This window comes from Condylura cristata, unplaced genomic scaffold (genome assembly GCF_000260355.1).
Source record: "Condylura cristata isolate star-nosed mole 26May11 unplaced genomic scaffold, ConCri1.0 scaffold00013, whole genome shotgun sequence".
In the NCBI taxonomy this organism is placed as follows: domain Eukaryota; kingdom Metazoa; phylum Chordata; class Mammalia; order Eulipotyphla; family Talpidae; genus Condylura; species Condylura cristata.
Window position 1 is genome coordinate 25,322,633 of NW_004567114.1, and position 22,018 is coordinate 25,344,650.

Consider the following 22,018-nt stretch of genomic DNA (forward strand, 5'->3'; position numbering starts at 1 on the left):
ACAAGGAAAGTTCTAGGAGTTGGCAGTAAAATGTTGATAATTCAGAAAATGAATAAAATGATACCAATTGATTTTATATCAGCGATCACTTGGGGAACCCAACCCTTAGCAAATCTGGCAAACACCAAGGAGAGGTAAGAATTAGTTATCAGAGCCATTTAGCTAACAACAATGAACAAAGATGCCTAAAATGATCAGTCACCAGAGGAAAACCCCTATGGGATATCATCACACATCCATTGCTAAAGCTTAGAAAGACTGACGTGTCTAAGAGCTGGTGAGGACACAGCAATTGGGACTCTCATGGACAGCTGGTGGCAGTGTAAATTGGTAACACCACTTAGGAAAATCAGCAACATCTGCTAAAGCTAAAAATATCCCCTGCTCCAGATCCCAGACCTGCATATATGCCTAAGAGAAACTAGTTCACATGTCTTCCAAACACCAGACTGCTTTTGCAGTTTATTTCCACACTAACTCCAAATTAGAACCCAGACAAATGTACACACAAGAGAGGGTGGATCGACAGCTGCATGTTACATCATGGAATAATAGCCAGAAACCAAGAGAGCAAACAACTAAAACAACTGATGCCAAAGTGGTTTTTGATTGCTAGAAGCCAGACACAAAAGAGTATATATTCTGTAATTCCATTCACATGAAGTTCAAGAACAAGATCATGAAGCTTTGACGGTGCAGAACTGTGGGTGGGGAGTAGTGTCTGGGAGATGGGATGCGGAAATGTCCTATAGCTCAGACCAGTGGTGATGTCAAAAATGTACATATTTGCAAAAGTCCATCAAAGTGTTAATTTAAAATGGCTGCACTTCAAAGCACACTCTGCACCACGAGGATGGCTAACACTGAGTGTTGGTGAGGATGAAGAACAATTGGATCTCTCATTCATGATTGGTGGGACTGTGAGCGGTTTTTGAAAAATTAGTTGGCCAGTTTTTTAAGTGTTTAAAACACAAACTTACCATTTGGCCAGCAATTCCACTCCCTGAAGACATGCGATCACATAGATCTACCTGTACATAACTGTTCATAAGTGTTACTCAGAATAACCAAAAAGTTGTAACCACCCAAATGTGAAGTAGTTGGTGACAGGATTAGCAAAATATGGTGTATCCAGCAATAAGGAGGAGTTAAGTACTAACATGATGAACCTTGATACAGATGAACCTTGAAAACATGATAAGTGAAAGGAACTGGTCACGAAAGCTCACTTATTGAGTGATCCCTTTTATATGCAATGTCCAGAATAGTAGACAGAAAGTAGATTATTGGTTTCCAGAGACTAGCTGGAAGGTGCATGGGGAATGACTACTCATGGGCTCAAGATTTCTTTTTTGGGAGATGAAAATATTCCTAAACAAAATAGAAATGATGGTTGCACAAGTCTGTGAATATAGAGGAGACTACTACATTAAAAGGGTGATTTTATGGAATGTGTATTACATTTCAATGAAAAAATTTTTTAAAAAGATTATGCATTTCACAGAGTGTGTTTACACCTCAAAAAAGAAAGAAAAACAGAGCAGGGGGCATAAACAATAATGATGAATTCTTCAATTAGCAAAAACAAAAACAGGGCAGGGGTTTAGGAAAAGAAAGATGAGAACTGACTTGCTTGAGTATCTCTCAGTGCAAATTACTTTACCTACAGTATTTTGATTAATTATCAAGGAAAACTCCTATTGCACATGCATTTCCAAATTAATGACTTATCTTCATCATTTGCTAAGGTTTCCAAAGCTAGAAGTTGGAGTGGGAAGTGGTTTCTCTTCTAAAGCACTGGCCCTTGGATGCGCTCCTCTGGGGTAGAGGTGACCTTGGTGCTTTGTTGGGTACCACTGGGCGGGAGAGGACCCTGAGGCCCAAACATGTGTGTGCCTTAGATAAGTGCCCTTGGCCAGCCTTCAGCAGAGCTGAGTCAAACCCTGATGGTTCTGTGTAGAATTCTTTTGTTTCTAGCTGCTAATGTGAGTAGCACTATGCCAAGAGCCTTATTAATTAGATGTGTTTGGTGCAGCTATCCCAGAGAGCAGTGGGGAGGAGCCAGAGGGGGAGGATGTGCCTACCTGGCACAGAGCTTCCTCCTGGCTGTTGGTCTCAGAGTGATGCTTGTACAGGCTATTAGGATGTGTGCTCCAGGTTTGCTTCTGGCAGTCTGGTTGTTCATCAGCAAGGAAATGGATAAGGCAACGTTGGCAGGGACAAACTATTAATATGTACTGTTGACAGTTCTTAGAAGTGGGGAACTACCTGCACATGTCTAATGGGAGGGAGTCTACCAAAGGCTATTTAGAGCGTACTATTTGTAAATTGAAAACACAACTCCCTGCAAACCATATATTTTACAAGGATCTATATCTATCACAGAGTTCTAGAAATTCACTAGTAATGTGGTGGGCATGGTGATGCCATGAATAGAGTAGTATGATTAACTTAATTCTTTACCCCATGGCCTAGAAAGAGAATTCATTAAAAAAATAAAGTAGTTTCTGCTATTTTATGGAGATTGAAGTCTCCTTTATTTAAGGAGTAGAGGCCGGCATTCACCTGGAAGTGTCTAAATCAACATCTACAAGAGAACCCCAAAGAGGAGGATCTTTGCTGGGCTGTGTCTGAGAGTCAGCAAATGCAGCTGACTTTTGCAGGTCAGCTTGCAACAGGCAGCTCTTGCCTGCTTCCTGCTCTGACCTTGACATTCAACGCACAGATTTTTCTAAAGGCATATGATTATCCTGTTTTCCTCACAAGTCCACTGGCCTGGAAATGGGCACCACGTGAAGAAAATAAAGGCACAAAATGGGAACATGACTTGAATAAGGCAGTGTCCAAAATGAGTATGTTGGAGTGTAACTCCCAGTTTTCAGCATATGACTGAATTTGGAGATACAGCCTTTAAAAAGGATAAATTTGTTGAAATGAGGCCATTAAGATGACTCCCAATCCAATCTGATTGGTGTCCTAATTAGAAAAGGAAATTCGGTCAGGATACATGGAGGCTGGGGTCACAATCAAGAGAAGCCCATTTGAGGACATAGCATAGAGGTGGCCTCCTGCAAGCCAAGGAAGGAGGTCTTAGGAGAAATCAACCTGCTGGCACTTGGAGCTACATTTCAAGTCTCCAGAACTGTGAGAAAATAGGTATCTGTTGTTTGAGCCACCCAGATTATTGTCAACTGCTAATAATTCCTTTACAAGTGCCACAGGCTTGAGTAAATAAGTAAATATGTTTAGTTCTGTAGGATTTTGCTATGGCAGCTCTAGCAAACGAATACCACAGGTATTGGCTGATCTGGCATCTTGTCTCACAACTTTGAGAACAAATCTTTGGTCCTGGGTCCCCTGATTAGGGATGTTATCCTGTAGGTCTTGTTTGGTGAGCAAAATTCTCGTCAAATATTTCTGATAAAGAGACTTCATCTAGGATTTGAAGGAACTGACTGAGGTAATCTTTGGGAAGAAGATCTCACCCAATCCCATCACCCTGTTATGGGCAATGGAAAGGGAAACCCTAGCAGTTGGCCCACTGTCAGGCTACCTGACAGGTATGGGGTCCCAGGTGAGGGGGGTCACTGTACCTGGGCAGTGACTTTCAGCTGCAAGTGCTTCTCCACAGCGAAGAGCTTCCTTACAAGTGCTATAGGCCTGAGTAAATATGTACTGCTTCTCATGGGCTTTCTAAAGTCTGCTCACTAATATCATTATAGGTGTTTGACAAGTTCTTTCTTACATCAAAGCAAAGCTTATTGTTCCCATATTGAAGGACTGATGAGGGGCAATGAAGGGGCTGAGTCTGAGTCAATCCATGGGGCCTGGGAACTCATGCCAATACACAGTAGGAAATGTCCCAGCAGCAAAGGGAGAGTAGAAGCCACTTCTGATGCTCTGGAGTTTTAGGGCTTGGTGCAAAGAAACATTCCATGTTCTTAATGCCATTCACATCACCCATGTGCTTGCCTGGTGTTTTGACCAACTTCTAGGAACCAAGAGATGCCACTACTGTAAGAGGCGGTCTATGTCTGTGTGTTTGAGGGAAGACTTTGTAGAGGGGTTTGAGTGTATGTATGTGATGGGAAGTTGAAAGCCTCTTGAAACTTGGGCTCCTTCCCAGCTAGCACATGCTGCCTCCGAGCCTGCACGAAGGCCTTCCTACCACTCACAAGGAGCACCTTTCCCACATTGTCTCCTGCTGGTCTTGTTCCTGGATGTGTTAGTCCATGCCACGGTCCTGAAGGGTTGAGGGAAGTCCTGGTCTGTCTAGTCACATGTGCCTGTGTGTTTGGCTGGTCTGGTTGAAACACATGTGGAAGAAGGGGCTTCAGCTCATCTTGCTTCAGAGAGGTTACCTGCGTCCCATCCTCATTCAAGGCACTGTGGCTGGAGTCCAGTGAGACAGTCCTGGGGGTTCTAATTAGACCCCTGCCACTTACATAGGGTGACACCTGGGTGAGTGACTTCATGCATGAGCCTCAATTTGCCTTTCCATAAATAGGAGAATAATTTTGATTCCATATGGCTGCTGAGAGGATTACAGAAGGATACAAAATACGCTTGGCATAGGGTGGGCATTTAAAAATAAGAATTTCCTTCTATCACCCAAGCTAGGGCATTTATGCTGTTTATTTCTTCATTCAATCAACAAATATTTATTGAGTGCTAATGGAGTGTGGGTGAATGGTGCCCCCTGTACTTCTGCAACATGGTGGTCTAGGCGTCCTTTCCCTATGACACTGAGTCTAGTGATAAAAATAAAGTGGAATAATCAGGTGTTAGGGAGGTTGTGGCGTTCTGTTTTCTCAGCCTAGTTCGCTATGTCTTGTCATTTGGCCGTGAGGCTAGACAGGAATATGATGCTCAAGGGGGTTTCTCTGAGCCGACCTTGAGAAGCAGAGAGCGGTGACTCACAACAGGTGAGTTTCCGGCAGAATAGATGAAGGGCCGAGGAACAGCTGAGGGAATCAGGCAGCTGTCACAACAATCATCATCATCTCTTTATGTGGGACTCTTCTCCCCTTGCAAGCTAAGTGCTTTGTGGACATTACTCAGTGAATTCTCACACATCCTCATGGGGCGAGGAGGAGGCAGAGATTATTAGAGATGAGGAAACAGGCAGGGCAAAAGATAACTGCCTCGCCTGAAGTCACACACCAGCAGAAGCAGTAGTCCCAGGACTGAGTTGCCCAACTGGGAGCCTAATGGCTCCTACTGTGACTGTCACAGCAACGAGGTCAGGACGCCGCGAGTGACTGTGGGAAGCGGGACTTGTGTGTGGCCAGAGAGCTTCTAGCTTGTTCTGATATTCTCAACTATTCTGACTCTACACTCGATTCTGCTCAGGTGGTTCTGAGCAGTCCAGTAGGAACATTCTAGGGTAGGTCTCTTCCTTGTCTTTTACACTGTCTTTGACGTTAATGTGATGGGAATTTAGAAGTAATGCAGCCCAATCTTCTCATGTCACATAGACGGAAACTGGGGCCCAGAGGGATGAAACGACTCCCCCAAGGTCCCAGGGACAGTAAGAAGCTGAGCTAGGTCTTGAACTCAGCTCTTTCAGTGGCTACTAAGCTTAGTGGCCCCCTTTCCAGTCCTAGTCCTCTTAGTTTTTATCTGCAGCAACTCCTGACATCCTGGGTTGGAGTTCCAAGCCTTCAGTTCCCTTGTGGCCTTCCTCGCTTGCGGTCAGTTTTCTGGGCCATTTCTTTAGGACTTCTCTGGCAGAACTGCCATCACAAGGGCTGTCTTGAATACCAGCCGCAGGCGAGTGCCTGGAATTTGCAGTGAATCCGGGCCGCTCAAGGATGAAAACATGAGCTGCCCCACGCTGACTCTGTCTGCAGTATCAGACTTCTGGATCACCTCTCACGCTTGAGCGCTGAAAGCACACAGCACATGTGGGGGTATTTTCCGATGACGGTGACTTCTTCTCCCCTATAGATAACATCTGTGCTAATAAACTCTCTTACCTACCCACCTGCCACTTTCTTCTGCCGCACCGTTGCCCGACCTCCCAAGCCCCCTCCATGGGTGCCATCAGAGCTGCTGTCTCAGGCAAACCTCTGCCTGTGTCCTCTGAACTGACTCTCCTGTCTCCTGTCATCTGTTTTCCAGCACTTCATGGACCAGCCAGAAATATTTTGCTTGGCTTTCCCCTCTGTGGTTTCCACCCTGGAAGCCCTCGGGTGGATTGAGGGTAGCCGGCCATGGCGGGAAAGGTCCAGCGTTTATGCTTGTTTTTTGACATTGTTTTTGTACTTTTCAGCTTCATTTCTCTCTTTGGGTCCTAGGATCAGGGGTCATGCGATCCCTCTGGCCTATTTACTTGGTGGTTCCACACAGCTCTCCAGTATACTGCTGCTGAGGACATCTGCAAGGGAACCTCCCCTATCTCCCCATTTCCTCTGGAGCACAGCTGGCTTGAGCCCCACCATCCTTTAGTAGTTTGCTATGGAAGAAGCACAGTCCTGGCTCACAGAAAGCAGGTAGGGAGAGAGGAAAGATCCAGATGCAGTGATGGGGAGAAATTGCCGATTCTGCTGATGAAATGAGACCCTTGAGGCCAGATGGAAACACTGTCGGGAACATGGTCTTGTGACACAGCTCTGGAATCCTGATGGGGGGGGGGCTCCCCAAGGAACTGACAGACCTGGCCTGGTGGTAGCCAAGGGGACTGGGAAGTCCTTCTCAGTATGTCCTTCTCAGTGGTGAGAAACCTGCTTGGGGTGCCATTGTGCTCTAGGCCACCACCTGCCCCCTTGGGTTATCTTGAGTCTCTCTCCCTTGATGCTCCGAGTACTTTACACTTATCTCACTCATCTGCACACTCTGAGAAGTGCAGAAGAGATAGGTATCATTATAGTCATTTTACAGATAGAGAAACTGGGGCTTAGAGCAGGTGCAGGGTGCGGGTGGGGCCGGGACGAGAACTGAGGCACAACTCCAGCTTGGAGGCTGCACGTGCCCTGTCTGTCCACATTCTCCCCTGAGCCCAAATGATGAGGAAAAAATGATTTCGAGAGGAAAACAGTGTTTATCTTTGATCTGATGACAAATCTAATATATATTGATAGTAAAACATTCAGATGATCACCAAATTTGGGATGTGATTTCCTCTGAAAGGGAGGAGCAGGAGGAGGACAATGTCAAAATAGTGGGGGGAGGGGGAGCCTTTACTTGTAGTACTAATGGGGGGGGTGTTGCTGTTGTTTTGGGGGAGGCTGGGGAGTACAGGATGTTATAGTTTTATTTTCTCTTTGCATACATAAAATATTTCATGCTATGCTTAGTGAGATAAGCCAGAAAGAAAAAGAAAAATATTGGAAGTTTTCGCTCATAGCAGGAGTATAATGGACCAGGCGAGAAAATAATAGTAATAATCAACAGTTATATACCAGCGACATTTTATGGGGGTGGAGTGGGGAATGGGGTCAAAAACAGTGGGGGGAGGGAAGTGCGTTGGACTATGGTGATGGCACATGGGTGACTTGGTGATGGGAAACCCACGGGATTGCAACTGAGATGGAAAAAAATGTACAAATGATGTAAAAATCAACTGTTATAGTAAAAAAAATTGCATGCTAAATTAAAATCATTTGGACAATACAGAAGTATAATGTCATTGTCCAGAAGGAAGGCATTTTGTCTATGACATCCAAGATCTGGGGCACAAAGGATTGAAAGATTTGTTTAGGGAAACAAAGGGGGTGGTGGACTTCTGGTGAGACCATTCCAGTCATAGAATTCATTATAACAAAGTCAAAAAAGAAATCAAGTTTATTGGAGGTTAACTGCATACCAAAGATAGGGTTAGCCTTAAACAATGTAGCCTGGTTCCTGTCCTCATGGGGCTTTCATTCTGATGAGAAACAAAGGTAAGAATGAGTGAGTCCTCAGGAAAGGTCATTGTACAAATTGGGCTGAAGAGAAGAAGAAGGGGCTTTAACTGAGATAACATGAGTTTATCTTTTTTGATTGCTTAATAATATTCTGTAGCAACCTGAATGGGGCTGGAAGTGATTATGCTCAGTGAACTAAGTCAAAAAGAGAAAGGAAAGTATTGGATGGTCTCACTGATGGGAAGAAGGTAGAGGGAACAAATAAGGGACCAGGAAAAAAGTTTACAATAAATTAAAAAGCAAAACAAACGGGCAGCTATTAACCAGGACACACTGCAGGAGAGGGGGAGTAAACAGGGGAGAAGGGGTCTCCTCACACTGGGACTATGGTGATGGTGCACGGGCGAATCGGGGGTGGCGCTTTTACAGGGACTACACCTGGAGGAGAACGCATGCGCTGTACAAAAAGGAAGAATGATGTAAAATATGTATAAAATAAAATTAAATTAAAGTATATTAAAAAAAGAAATAGTAACAGGGCAGGGGGAGAATGCCTTTGGAAGAGGAGATCCCCCAGTGGACTCAGGTTGGGGCGCCCCAAGGGGCTACTCTTTCATCTTGGACTGAACGGCTTTGGGGAGCAGCACCTCTCTCTTAGGGGAAATGGGGTGAGGGTTGGGACAGAGCTGGTAGGAGGAGCAGCAGGGAGGCCTGGCAGCCTAAACTGTCTGGGTTCTCATTCCTCCCTGGGTGTGCCCAGGGCCTGTGCCTTACAGTCTAATGAGGGGTTGGGCCAATGGTGGTGCGTTTCTTTCTTTTCTTTTCTTTTTCTTTTTAATGAGGTGCTGCTTTGCATAGATAAATACTATGATTGTGATGTGGGAACCAAATGGCAGATCATTATGCAAAAAGCACTGGCAGAGGTGAGATTATGAAACCAGTTCTGCTCCAGGCCGGCTGTCTGAGCGTGGGAACTAGGAGGTGTCTGATTGTCTGGGCCTCAACCTGGGCCAACTGGATGGAGGCCGCCCTGTCCGGCTCCTCTCTAGACATCTGAGCTGGGGCAGGAAACGCTTTCTTCTACTTTGCGCTGAGGTGAAGACTCCCAGGGAGGGAAGTGGCGGGGTAATGCAGGTGGATCATGGACTCTGGTCCCTACGTACATTTGTGATCTGCAGACGGCACTGATTCCTGCTTGTTGTAGAATAAGAGCAGGGCTCCAGGTGTCCTGCAGGAGGCTCACAGAGCCCCTATTCTTGGGAGGAGGCAGCCCAGGGAAAGCAAGAACACCCTTGGCTCCAGGTTTACAAACTGATTTCTAAGCAGGGGCAGCCTAATCTTAGAAGGAGGTGGAGAACTGTGGAGAGAAGCAGCTTGGGAAGCCATGGAGGAAAACTCAAGCAGGCTGGAGAGAGGTGGAGAAGAGAGCAGAGGAAGAACCAGGGCTCCAACTTCCAGGTAGAGGATACTCCCATGAGGCCTCATGCAGGGAGGGTCAGCTGCTAGGGTGGCCAGCCAGCTAATGACCGTACTGTGCAGAGTTTGGGCTTTGATGTACCCATTCCCTGCCTTCTGTCAAGCTCAAAAAACCTGTTGAGAGAGAGTACTGTTGACAGCCTCTAAGAGGTCAGATTCAAGAGATAAATAAAGCCAAGGTCAGCACTGACAGCTTGGGGAGACAGCTGCCCACAATCCCAGGTGTGGGCTACAGAGATGGCTGTAGTGAGAGCGCCCCCTACAGAGTACAAGAGGGAGAGGGAGTCCTATGAGGCTAGGCAAAAGCCATCCATTCGTGACTCAGTCAACAACTATTAGATGGTCATGTACCTTGGTGTCAGTAAAACAAATATCCTATCCTCATGAAAGCAAAAATGTCAGAATAATCTTATGTTACACATCTGGAGAACAACCACATTGTTTCTCCTGATTTTCTGTGGTTCCTCAGCATAGTGTTACATCAGATTTAAGTAGGAAGTGAGACTTAGCAAATGGTCTTCATTGCTTCCAGACCTCCACGTCCATCTTCAATGGTAAAGCAGCTGGAGAGAGGATAGGATGGGAATTGGGAGCGTTAGCTCCATCCTTCCCAAAGTCTTGGGTCTCAATGGGTAGCCTCTGGATATTGCTTACACGCTTTGGGTGGTGTGGTGAGGAATGTTAATGATGAAATTCAATTATGCCAGGCTGTTAATGAGCTAAATGCTGTATCTTTATTATGCATCAAATACTGGGACACATTAAATACCTGCAGAGTCTCAGGTCTTCCTGATATGTGCACATTAAAGGCATGGTTCTGAAAGCTCAGACACCTTATCTGTTCAGCTTCTTCCATGAGCTGGCCTTAAGTTGATCCATAAAACTAACTGTGGCCCTTATTCCTATGGCTTTAAGAGGATTACAACTGTCATCTTTCATGCTATCTCAGGAATAGTCCTTGGACCTTGCTCTATTATGTTTTCATTGTAGGCAACCTCTGTAGATTCTGCACTAACATTAATTCTGGGCCTGGAAGTGAATTCTAAGGAAATCATTCAACAGAATCTCAAATCTGCATGGTGAAGATGCTCAGTGTTGTTAAAAATGGTACATAGGAAATGTAAGGCATTGGAGGACTTATGTTATGAACAAATGGCAGTAAGTATCTATGTGGGATATTTTATACTATGTAATCATTTTAAATGATCATGATAATATCTTTGCAGAATGGTGAGATTTTCTTTTATGATAGGAAACACAGAATACAAATATGTCCATTTCGGCAAACTGTAAGGCAGACATTCATGTTAAGCCTGCTTGCTTGCAAAAAAGATAGTTGTCGTAGAATGGTGGGATACAGGCGATTTTATTATTTTACAAAATTATTGTTCATGGTAGTTTTGATTTTTAAAACACTAAAAGAAGGGGGAGGGGAATCCTCCTTTAGAATAGCATGGTAGTTCATGATTAATCATGTCTCCTATCACCTTATAACTGACTTAAATGGAGTTGGGAGGTTTATTGGCAGCTGTGTGATCTTAGGATCATGTTCGACATGCTGATTCCTGGGCTTTGCCCCGCTTAGAATCAGAAACTTGTGGTTTGTGATCCAAGAATCAGCAGTTAAGCCAATCTTTGAAGTGACTCTAATACACATTCATGTTTGAGAGTCACTGTTCTAAAAGGTCTCAGAATCAAACTGTAAGCAAATTATGAGGGAGAAATTGATTTTCTCTTATGGAAACAGGCTGATTCTCTGAAAACTAATTTACTTAACAATCAGTTCACCCATTCTTTGAATTTACCAACTTGGCCAATTTATCAAACTTGTTTGGAACAATAATCTGAAATAGAGTCAGTGAGTTTGTCAGACTGATAGACTTCTGAGTGTGTTAGTAACTATGCTTTATGAAGATATTCTTACTCGACTCAATGTATTTTTCATATATATATATTTTGCAATTATATTAAAAAAATGAAACATTTGCATTAAATAACATATAAAAGACAAATGTACTTATAAGAATGGAATTTTAAGAAAAAGAAATCATTCTTGGTATCTGAGCTTTTGACAAATGGAATTAAAAAAATTATTTATTTATGCATAGAGACTGGGGTATAGGCCAGAGTTACAGAGGTGCCGGGGGTGGACAAGGTACACTGCTGAGGGGAGCAGCATGCCATGTGGGTCACCTCCCTGGCCTGGATAGAACTTGTGCTGCAGTGGCTGAGATAGCTTCATTTTCATACGGTTGTGCTTTAACCCATTGTGCCACCAGGGAGGACCCGACAAATTAAATATTTTAAAAATTATTGTTAAAAGTGTGTTTGTTGGGAATATTCAAAGTTTTGATGAAGTTAGTGAATTTAATGAATTCAAAGAGCTGACATTCAGCAAACTGATCCTTTGGGGATTTTTCTTTGTTGAATTGACCTAGAGTCCCCCCAGAGAATCCAAGGAATCCCAGCCCAGCAGGATCAGTCTAGAGGTCTGGGAGATGAGGATGGATTCCCTGGCTGCCGAGTATAGTGTCAGCCTCCCAAGAGGCTAAAGCCTCAGGAGGGCCATGGTGGCTCTTTCTCTGGCACATCTCGGGGGGCAGGTGCTCGCAAGTTGTCACTGAGGGAGACCAACTCTCACCATCTTCTAAGACTAGAGACCTGCCTATTCTTTCGGGACCTTGAAAAAGGTGGATCGTGGTTTGTAGTTTAGCTAGAGAAGGGACAGACTGTCCTCCTAGAGGAAGCCACTGTACATCTGTTCCTCCTCCCTTCATGGGGACTTCCCCACCAAGAACCTCCTATCTCCCCTGGTGACCTTCCCCTGTGACCTGCCAGGACTCAAATTCACACATGACTGCCATTTTGGGCTTCACCCCAACAGCTTGGCAGTGGGTAAAAATCTTGAAAAGGAGACTGTGCTGATGCAGAAGCTGTCACGGGATCGTCTTAGATACTCACTGACAATGTCCGCTCACATTCACTGAGCGTGGCCCACAGAGTCAGTGTACGCACTGATTTCTGTGTCCCATCTCAATGCCATCCTCACAACCCTCTGCGATGGGGGGGTTTGGGACCTAGAGAAGCTGCATCACTTGCTTGAGGCCTCACAACTACTAATGGTGCTGACTTGAGCTCTGAACAAGGCAGAACTGCTTTTCTGGGGAGCAAAGAGAACTTGGAGTTTTATTGCCTGATACACATCTGCTGCCTGTGGAGTCTTGAGGACCAATGTTTAAAGGGAAAATGAGGTAGTAAAGGAAGAGACATTCTCATAGGTGATTTGCTCTGAGCTTGTCACAGATGTTCAAACTAGACCAAAGGCATTTTAATAGACTCTGTATCTCGGGGCCAAGTACAGATGAAAGACTGCCATTCTGTACTGAATAAAAGGAGAATCAATCAACATTAGGGGTCTTGAGGAACCCCTCTGAGTGTCAGACCCTCAGGGCAATGCGAAGCACTACACAAGCATTTATGATTTCTTTGTTGGATTGCCAAAGAAAATATAGACTGTCCAGTTAAATTTGAATTTATAAATTTTTAGTACAGTATGTCTTAATTGTTATTTGACATATACTAAAGACAGTGTTCAAGGCACATGTGGGGGCTGTGAGCAGGTAATTATTAGTGCATGACTGAGGGGTACCCAGGAACACCAACATTTAAGGGGTACATACTCTAAAATGGACCCATCCATCTGTGCTTAAAAAGGCAAAATCATACTCTTAGTGTGAAATATTTTTAATAGAATTAGTGTGCCTAGAGAGAGGAGAAGAAAGGCTATTCCTAATAAAACTCCCCAAATCACTCATCTCCTCATGGGTGAATGCCCAGACAAACTGGCTTGGCCTGAAGTAAAGCTGCTAAGGCCTGAGAATTTGCCACAAATCTGAAGTACTTCTTGGCGAGGAGACACAAGAAAGGGGTTAGGCAGAGCCCAGAGAACTGGGACAGACGTAAATATCCAAAATACAAGAAATACCACATAATCCAACAGGAAGTGAAGATAATATCTATTATTGTCTCTTCCAAGGACCAGGAACAGCTTCCCCGGAAGTCTCTCACCCATGTGTTTTTCCCAAGTATCTCTTCCAAGGGTCTTTATAGGTCTCTCTTCCACATAGCTCTTCTTCCATGTGTTTCTTTTCCTAGTTGTACAAGGTACAAGTCAGGGCCCTATAAGCAAAAGAGCCAGGCCTACCTGCCTTCTGCGTTATATAGGTTCACCCAGACAGTCAGCTCTACCCCTATCTCCTACTAACTTTCCTACTAGGAGGTCCAGTTCAAGACATACTAGGACTGTAATCCAAGATGGCTGAATGTAAGTGGGGATGAGGAAAATGGCACCTCCCCATCACAGATGTGTATCTATAAATTAATGCAATATCAAGGGAAGACCTCACATTAGCAGGACCGGAGGTGGAAGATCAGTCTATGGAGGGTCCAGAATGTCTGCTATTGTTACAGGGCACCCAAGTGTGAATTGGGTTACCTGCCTGTGGGTCCTCACCCGCGTATTTAAGATTCAATCGTATTATGGACACACACAAAAAGGTTCGATAATGGGTTTATTTACAAGGTGAAAGGTAAAAGGAACAACCCAGGGAAAAAGAGAGAGAAATAGAAGTTAACTAGAATGTCCTACCAGTTCTGCTGACTTGGACTCCACCAGCACGCTGAAAACTGATCAAGAGCCAAACGACCAGCCACAAATCACCAGGCCAAGAGACCCCCAGAGCCCACATGTCTGGTTTTATCCTAACCTGGCTGCTCAGCTCTGCCCTCCCGTCCCGTCCCAGCGTGCTTCTCATTAGTATTGATGGGATTTGGAGTTCCAGTATCTGGAGTGGGGGCGGAGTCCATGAACCTGTACCTGTTACAGAAAGAAGGCCTAATCTTTCAAGTAGGAGATCCAGGTGCCCATCAAGAAAACAGCTGGCCTAAAGCAGCTATCTCCTCCGGAGTAAGTGTAGAGAGAGAGAAGGCAGTGTTGGGTACAGAATCTCAGAGCAAAGATGTATAGGTTAGAGGTACTCTTGGGAGTCTGCCACTGTGAGAAGACAGATGGAGGAAGGGAGAATGAAAGTCACATCCCAATGCACACACCACTGTCTGCTTTTTAGGTTATGAAGATTTCCATAGAAAGCAAATTCCTGTTTTAACTTCAAATATTTATTAAGGCTGTAATTTCAGCCTTTGGAATCTGTTATTTTGTTCTTTGGGAGTAAGTCTTTTAAAGCATTCATTCCACTGCCAAAACTGCCACCAGCTCAGTTTGTGACTCTTCTTCTCTGGGTCTCCCCACAGCTGGGACAACCCCTATTTCTCCAAAGCAAGTACTCCAAAGCAAGTTCAAAGCAGCAGATGAGATTTCTGTAGTAAAACCAGCTCATCCCTTCCTCTGTTCCTGGCATCAAGCCAATCCTGAAAAGCCCGCTCAGCTATTCTAGGTTTTCCCAGAAGAGCTACCGAGGCAAGAGAGGAGAGGCCCAGACATGTTGGGAATGGAAACCGTTCCAGCCCTTTTCTGGGACTGGGTGGGATGAGCCAGACCCACGGGGCAGGGCAGGAGGGAGGAGGTTCCTCAGCAGGGGCTGGGTCCAGGGTACTCTTGCTCCATCTGATCTTCTCCCTGCCCTGGGGTGATGAAAGGCGGGGCTTAATATAAGGGTGACTTCCCAGAATGGCCTGCAGCAAAGGTGTGGCTCCAGTGGGCCTGCGCAAACCCAAACAGAGGAGGAAGAACACTAGCAGTGTGATTAGTAATGAGTGAAAGCAAGGTTTTCAGACCCTTCTGGAAGACACCACTTTTTTTGCCTCCTGCTGCAAGTCTTGGGTCAGTGCCTGCCACCTCTTCCCCGGCTGGGCAGGGCAGGGCAGGGCAGGGCAGGGCAGCACAAGGCCGGAAGGTCTCCATGTCTTCCCTGTGGAACTGACAAAAACTAAGCTGTCCTTGTGTCTTGACTGGCCTTAGGTCTCTTGCAGGCGTGAAGGCTAGCTTCTCACACCAGGTAGTTCAGCCCGGATATTAAGGTGAACTGAACCCAGTGGTGAGAAAGGGGCAGGAAGGCAAAGCACAAAGTGCCCTTTTATCCTCAGGCCATGAGCCATCCACTTCCCATGAGAAAGACAGATTGACCCCACCCTCACACCCCACTGGCCGCCAAGCCACCCAGCTCTGGGGCTGGGGCGGTGGTCCCGCTGTGCCCTTGGGTCTGCTGCCTTCCTTGCTCTTCCCGTGTCCTGACCAATGCGTGGCTGTGCCTCCCTTCCCGAATGCCCTTGCCCCCTGCTCCTCCGGCTAGCACACTCCGTAGCTGGCGAAACCGGCTCTAAAGTCACCTTTTTTTATGAGGCAGGCTGGTTTTCTCCTTTCATACCTTCTTGGGGCTCTTTTCTGACCCTTTGCTGAGAAAGGTGCTTCTAAAACCCACTGTCCTGGAAGCTTTGTGCCCAACCCTAACCCCACATAAGGCGCTGAACAACTCAACCTGGGGCTGTTGAAGGCTTAGAACCTAGTCTGGCTAGACTTTTCAGGATTTCTGAGAGACTGGGTCCAGCAGCTGCGACTCAGATCTCTGTCCAGTTCCTGGCAGCCTCCCCAGGGTGGGCTCTGACCACAGGTGCCTAGCCATTGAGCATGCACACCAACTTGGCCTCACCTCAGGCTCATGTCCGACTTCTCTGGCTCATCTGAGAGACTGGATTCTTCATTTACTCCCACCTCCCCCTATCCCTTCAGCAACTGCTCTCTGGCCTAGTGCTGCCCTTTCTTGCTGAGTCAGCTGGTTGACTAATTGCCACCAGCTGGACCAGGCTGTCTTCCCAAGATGCAGTGGGCTGCCTGTGCTTGGGGGCTGACGTTGGGTGGCCCATTTGTTGGAGAATTGGCATTGTTCCCCGCAGTGAATGTTGGGGAGACATCCCAGCCAGGCCTAGAGGTGCAGTAAAGTGGGAATGAAGGCCCAGCAATATGTAGGGAGATGGGGATGCTATGGGGGAGCTGAGGGGCTCACCCTACTGCCCCAGCCTTTCTTTAGAAAGGCCCTCAAAAGATTTGTCTGTCCCCCTCATGGCCCTGGGACTTCCAGCAATATCTGGAGATATTTTGGTTGTCACACCTGCAAGGGAAAAGGAGCGCTACTGTTACAGGGCACCCCAATGTGGATTGGGGTGCCTGTCTGTGGGTCTTCACCCGCATGCTTACGATTCCATCGTATTATGGACACACTCAAAAAGGTTAAATAATGAATTTATTTATAAGGAGAAAGGTAAAGGAATAACGCAGGGAAAAAGGGAGAGAAATACAAGTTAACCAGAATGTCCTACCAGTTCTGCTGACTTGGACTCCACCGGCATGCTGAAAACCGATCAAGAGCCAAACGATCAGCTGCGAACCACCAGGCCAAGAACCCCCCAGAACCCACATGTCCGGTGTTATCCCAACCTGGCTGCTCAGCTCCGCCCTCACATCCCAGGGTGCCTCTCCTTGTTATTGATGGGATTAGGAGTTCGAGGATCTGGGGTGGGGGCAGAGTCCATGAAACCTGTACCTGTTACATTACTAGCATCTAGTATGTGGAGGTTAAAGAGGCAGCTAAACATTCTACAAGGTGCAGGACACCCTCACCAGCAAAGAATGATTTAGGCCAAGTGTAACAATGCCCAAATTGAGAAACCTGGCTCAACAGAGAAGAGGCTGGGGCGGTGGGGCGAGGGGCCTGGTGTTGGAGAGGTGGCTTCCAGGAGCCCCCACACATCCAGGGAAGACTTGTTCCCTGGACATGTACGGAGGCTCTCTGTCCCTTGCAGCTCCTTCCGTGGAACTGTGATCTTCCCAAATTTGTTACAGGGCAGGGGCAGAGGGGCACCACTGAACCCCCAAAACTGCCTGCTCCAAATCAGTTCTGCCATCCACCGCATCAAGACAAAACATATAAAACTTTAATGAAAAGGGACTTTAATACAGTGAGTATACAATATGGAAGACAAAGAATATAATGTCTAAATCAAACACTTTTGCCCTCATGGGCAAAAGTCCACCCAAAAGGGATTGGCCCAAAGCAAGGCCTGAAAACCCGGCACAAGAATAAAGCACTTTCTGGCCGGGACCCATGGAAAAGGATCAGAAATGGCCAGACAAGTCTGGGAGGAAAAGAGCAAAATCAAAATCAATATAAACACTGCCATAGTCACCTCCCTACAGGTATCTCACCCACATCTGCCTTAACCAGTCCGAGGTCCAGAAACAAGCTCGGTTTCTTCCTCACATGCTTGCTGTTCCATGAGGCTTCCTCAGGTCCCATCACTCTCCATCCTGCTTCCTTCTTTCTCTTCAGATTCCTTCTCTTCTCTTTTTCTTTTCTCTGCTCAGTTCCACCCTCCTCTTGGGTGGGGCAGGGAACCTGGAACTTCCCCTTTTCCTGGGGACCAACCTGTTACAGTTCCCCCCTTTTGATTTGAAGTCCCTGTAACAGGTACAGGGTTCAAACTGCACTATTCCTATTTGTCACTCCCATCCCCGCTGCATCACTGGGATGGGGCGGTTTCTGCCATTAGTGGGTATTTGATGAGAAAAAGCTCTTAGCTTCTAGAGTTTGATCCATGCCAAATTAGAGTTTCAGAACTTTCTTGCTGTCTTTCCAAAAGGCTTCCTATAAAAAAGCATTTCATTTCTCTACCCCTCACCACCATCTCTTCTATCCCTTTGAAACTTTCTCCTTCTATCTTCCCTGTTACCCTCAGAGACCTCATTTCATTTGCTAGTGTCCACTATTTTTTAAAATGAATAATATAATAGTTTATTTTTACATCATTTTATGCATTTTTCCATCTCAGTTGCAATCCCCTTGGGCTTCCCATCACCAAATCACCATGTGCCATCACCACAGTCCAGTGCATTTCTCTCCCCCCACTGTTTTTGATCCCATTCCCCATACCACCCCATAAAATGTTGTTCATTATTATTATTTTTTCGCCTGGTCCGTTATACTCCTGCTATGAGTGAAACCATCCGGTATTTTTCCTTTTCTTTCTGGCTAATTTCACTAAGCATGATCTTCTCCAGCTCCATCCATGTTGCTGCAAAAGACATGTGTTTCTCTTTTTTGGTTGCTCAGTAATATTCCACTGTACATATGTACCACATCTTTTTAATCCAGTCATCCACTTTTGAGTATTTGGGTTGATTCCATGTCTTTACAATTGTAAATAAAGCAGCAATAAACATGGGGGTGCAGGTGTCTTTTTGAATTAATGTTTTTGTGTCTTTTGGGTAGATACCTAGGAGTGGGATTGCTGGGTCGTAGGGAATCGCCATGTTTGGCAGTTTAAGAAACCTCTAAACAGTTTTTCATCGTGGTTGTACTAGTTTCCCACTAGCAGTGTGTCCACTATTTTTTATAAATTCTTTTTGTCACCTGCTGTGAACCATTCAATAATTGTCTTTGTCATTTTGACTTGCTTTACTACACATAATTCCCTTGAACTCCTTCCATTTCACTGTAAAATGTAATTATTTCATCGTTCCTTATGGCTGAATAGTGCTCCATTGTGTGGATAGACCACATCTTTGTCATCAAGTTCCCTCAGCAGGCACTGAGGCAGTTCCCAATCTTTTCTTTTCCCTATATAACCATAGTATGCATTTTTTCACTTGTCTTGTACCAGGAAGATTCACATCCATGATATGCTATCATTGCTACAACAGCCCTATGAGACATGTATTGTTATTACTCCTTGAGAATAAAACCAACTGTGGCCCAGACTGATTGTGTCATTTGCCTAAGTCATCAAGGTAGAAAGGGTGGTGCTGAGATGGGGGCAGACTTTTTGATCCCCAAATCTTCATGAGGACACCCCCAAAAATTTCTCCCGAAGAAAGTGGGTCTCATAGAGGAAAATATAAGTGAAAGCCCCACAGGGGTTCTTATGTTTACTTGAATCATGGGGTATGGGTATGGGTGACTGAGAGAGAAGCTTTGGGTGGGTCATCACAGGGTGGTTGCTAGGACAGGAGAGGGGCCCAGAGGACCTGGTGAGCTGCCTTTATGAGGGGTGACTAATACCACAAGCCAGTCTGGGCTGGAAAGGGTCCTCATTCCCCTCAGGCCATGTCCTCACCCCGGGGAGTCTGTACTCATTCTCCCTAGCCTGGGATTGATTAGGTTGCCTGAAAGGAACTATCAGGGTGCCCCCCCCAACCACCCTAGACAGCAACCATCTGGCCCCTTGCCTTTCTAGGCGTCAATCCGGGGAGTCTTGTGGGACTGCTGGCTGCAGCCTAGCTTGGAGTCTGCAGGAGGCAGGCGGTAAACAGGAAATGGTTAAGTAAGAGCAGGTGGAGCATGCTGGGTGCTGGAGCAGAGCAGGAAATAGCTGAGTGGCTGAAAGGACTCAAAAGAATGCTCTGCCCTCCTCCCCTAGGCTCTGGAAAAGGCGCTGTTCCCCCATTCCACCCTGCCCTACACCCCGGCGCCTGCTCTGCAGCAGCTCCAACTCCCGCTGCTCTCATCTCTGCTGCCTGAAGGAGCAGACCCAGGCCACCGGGCCCAGAAAGAGGGTGTTCCTTTCCTGGTGGGGCTGTGAGTCAGGCGCATCTCCTGTGGCCCAGGTGTGAGGGGCTGAGGCAGGTGGGCAGCTCACCAAGAATGAGAGGTGGTTCTCTTCCTGACCCTGGTTCCCTAGGGGGCCCTTCACATGGACCAGGGCTTCAGGGAATGTTAAGTTCCACCCTTAGTCGAGCAGGTGTGTGGCCTGAGATCCAGGATGGGTCCTCTCCACTCCCTCCTTTGCTCCGGAATGGCAGAAGGTGCCATTCCGGGAGGTGAACTGCCTGAGCAGGAGGGGTGAGGGCTGGCGGGGATGAGGAACCTGGATCTCAAGGGAGAGAAGTAGCTCACACATTGAAAGGAAGTTGGGACTTGAACTCCCACTTCTGCCTCCTTTCCCCCTGCTTCCCTCTGTACCTCGATGCCTCTCATGCTCATGGTGTTTTCCTGGCTCTGCTCTAAATTAAAATCTGGGCATTCTCGTTGTCTCCATAGCAGGGGAAGCCTAACTTCAGGGGCAGACTCTAGGGCCCCTGGGTAAGTGGCTTCCTCCCAGCACAACAGGTTGGCCAGTTGCTCTGGCTGGGACGTATCACTGAGGTACTATGGCTCTGGCCATCTGGGATGACGCCGGCCCAGGCCTCAGCAGGCAGGGTTCCCACACCTGAGTTTGTGCATGGTGTCCAGGGACATAGAGGCAAAATGCTGGCTGTGCCCTGTTCTTATGGCAAAGAGCCATAAGTAGGCACCCACTATATGCCTGTTCTTCAGGCATGTCTCTGGGGAACAGAAGCATGGAGATGCACAGCTGATGACGTTGACCCCTTGACCTTGACATGAATGGAAAGAAGCCGTACTCACAGGATTTTTTGGCAGTAGAAGGCATTAAAAGTATCTCAGTTCTCAAAGAAAATCATGCTAATTGGGTATTTATTATTCTACTTATGTATAGCATGCATTGAAGTATATATATGTATTTACACATTTTCTTTTCACTATAAAACACTCTTTTTTCTTTTTGCTTAAAGTTATTTTTTGGATGGGGACAGAATCCTTCAGTTAAGAGAAACATTTTAATAATCCAGGGGCTCCCCCTCACACACCTCCACGCCATGAATCCACAGGGAAAGGTCACAGCAGCTCAGGCTCCTTCCATGGGGCCTCACAGTGAGCGGCCCTGGCTGCACCCAAGTACTTTTCTCGGGCTTCCTTTTTTTATTGACTCATTTAACTCGCACAGCAAACCAAAGAAGAGGTACTTTGATTACTCACTTTTATAGATGAAAAAATTGAGGCAGGGAGAAGTAGTTCTCCCTGGCAGTTGATCAGCAGTAGGTTCAGGTGCTCAGTTCAGACCTGGGCAGCTGGCTCCCGGCGACACTCCGGCTGCTGTGCTGTGTTGATTGTGTGGGCACCTCTGGAGACCACCTTGATCCCCCTGGAACTCCTCACGAGTCCCTGTTCTTTAGGGCCTTCTCTCTTAGGAGTGAGGGTTTCCTGAGCATCGCTCTCTACTAGCTGAGACTTCCAAGATCTCTGACTAAGAACATCAGGGGAGAGGAAGGAAAATGGCGAAGAGCCATAAGTAGGCACCAACTGTATGCCAGTCTCTGGGCTGAGCACTGGGTGGGATCTACTGAGGGAGCCACATTCTGGGCCTGGGTGTTGGTGACTGAGAAAGATAGAGTCTGTCTGTGTTCTACTGATTGGCTGGTAGCTGCTCAGAGACAGGAAGGCACAGGCTGAGGGTATGGCAGCAGAAAGCTGGGCACTCAGCCAGCCTGGGGAGCCTCAGCAGTGCCCTGCAGGTGTGCATGACTTGCTGCCTTGAAGGATGACCCAAGTTAACCAGGAGAAGGACAGGGGCAGGGTGGGGCAGGGCAGGGCCTTCCAGGAAGAGGTGACAGTGGAGGCTTGACAGTGCTCGGGACAGCAGAGAACCAAGCAAGTCAGCACTCCTAGAAGCAAAGTGAGAGTGGATGAGCTCTCAAGACCTATAATGCTGTGTCGGGGCCCTGGGGCTTTGGGTAGCCTCAAAGGGCCAGCAGAGAGAGAAGGGTCCCATAGGAAACAGAGGGAGTAGTGGACTCACACTCCCAGGTTTTAAGAATTACTATGAAGCCGGAGCAATCAAGACAGTGA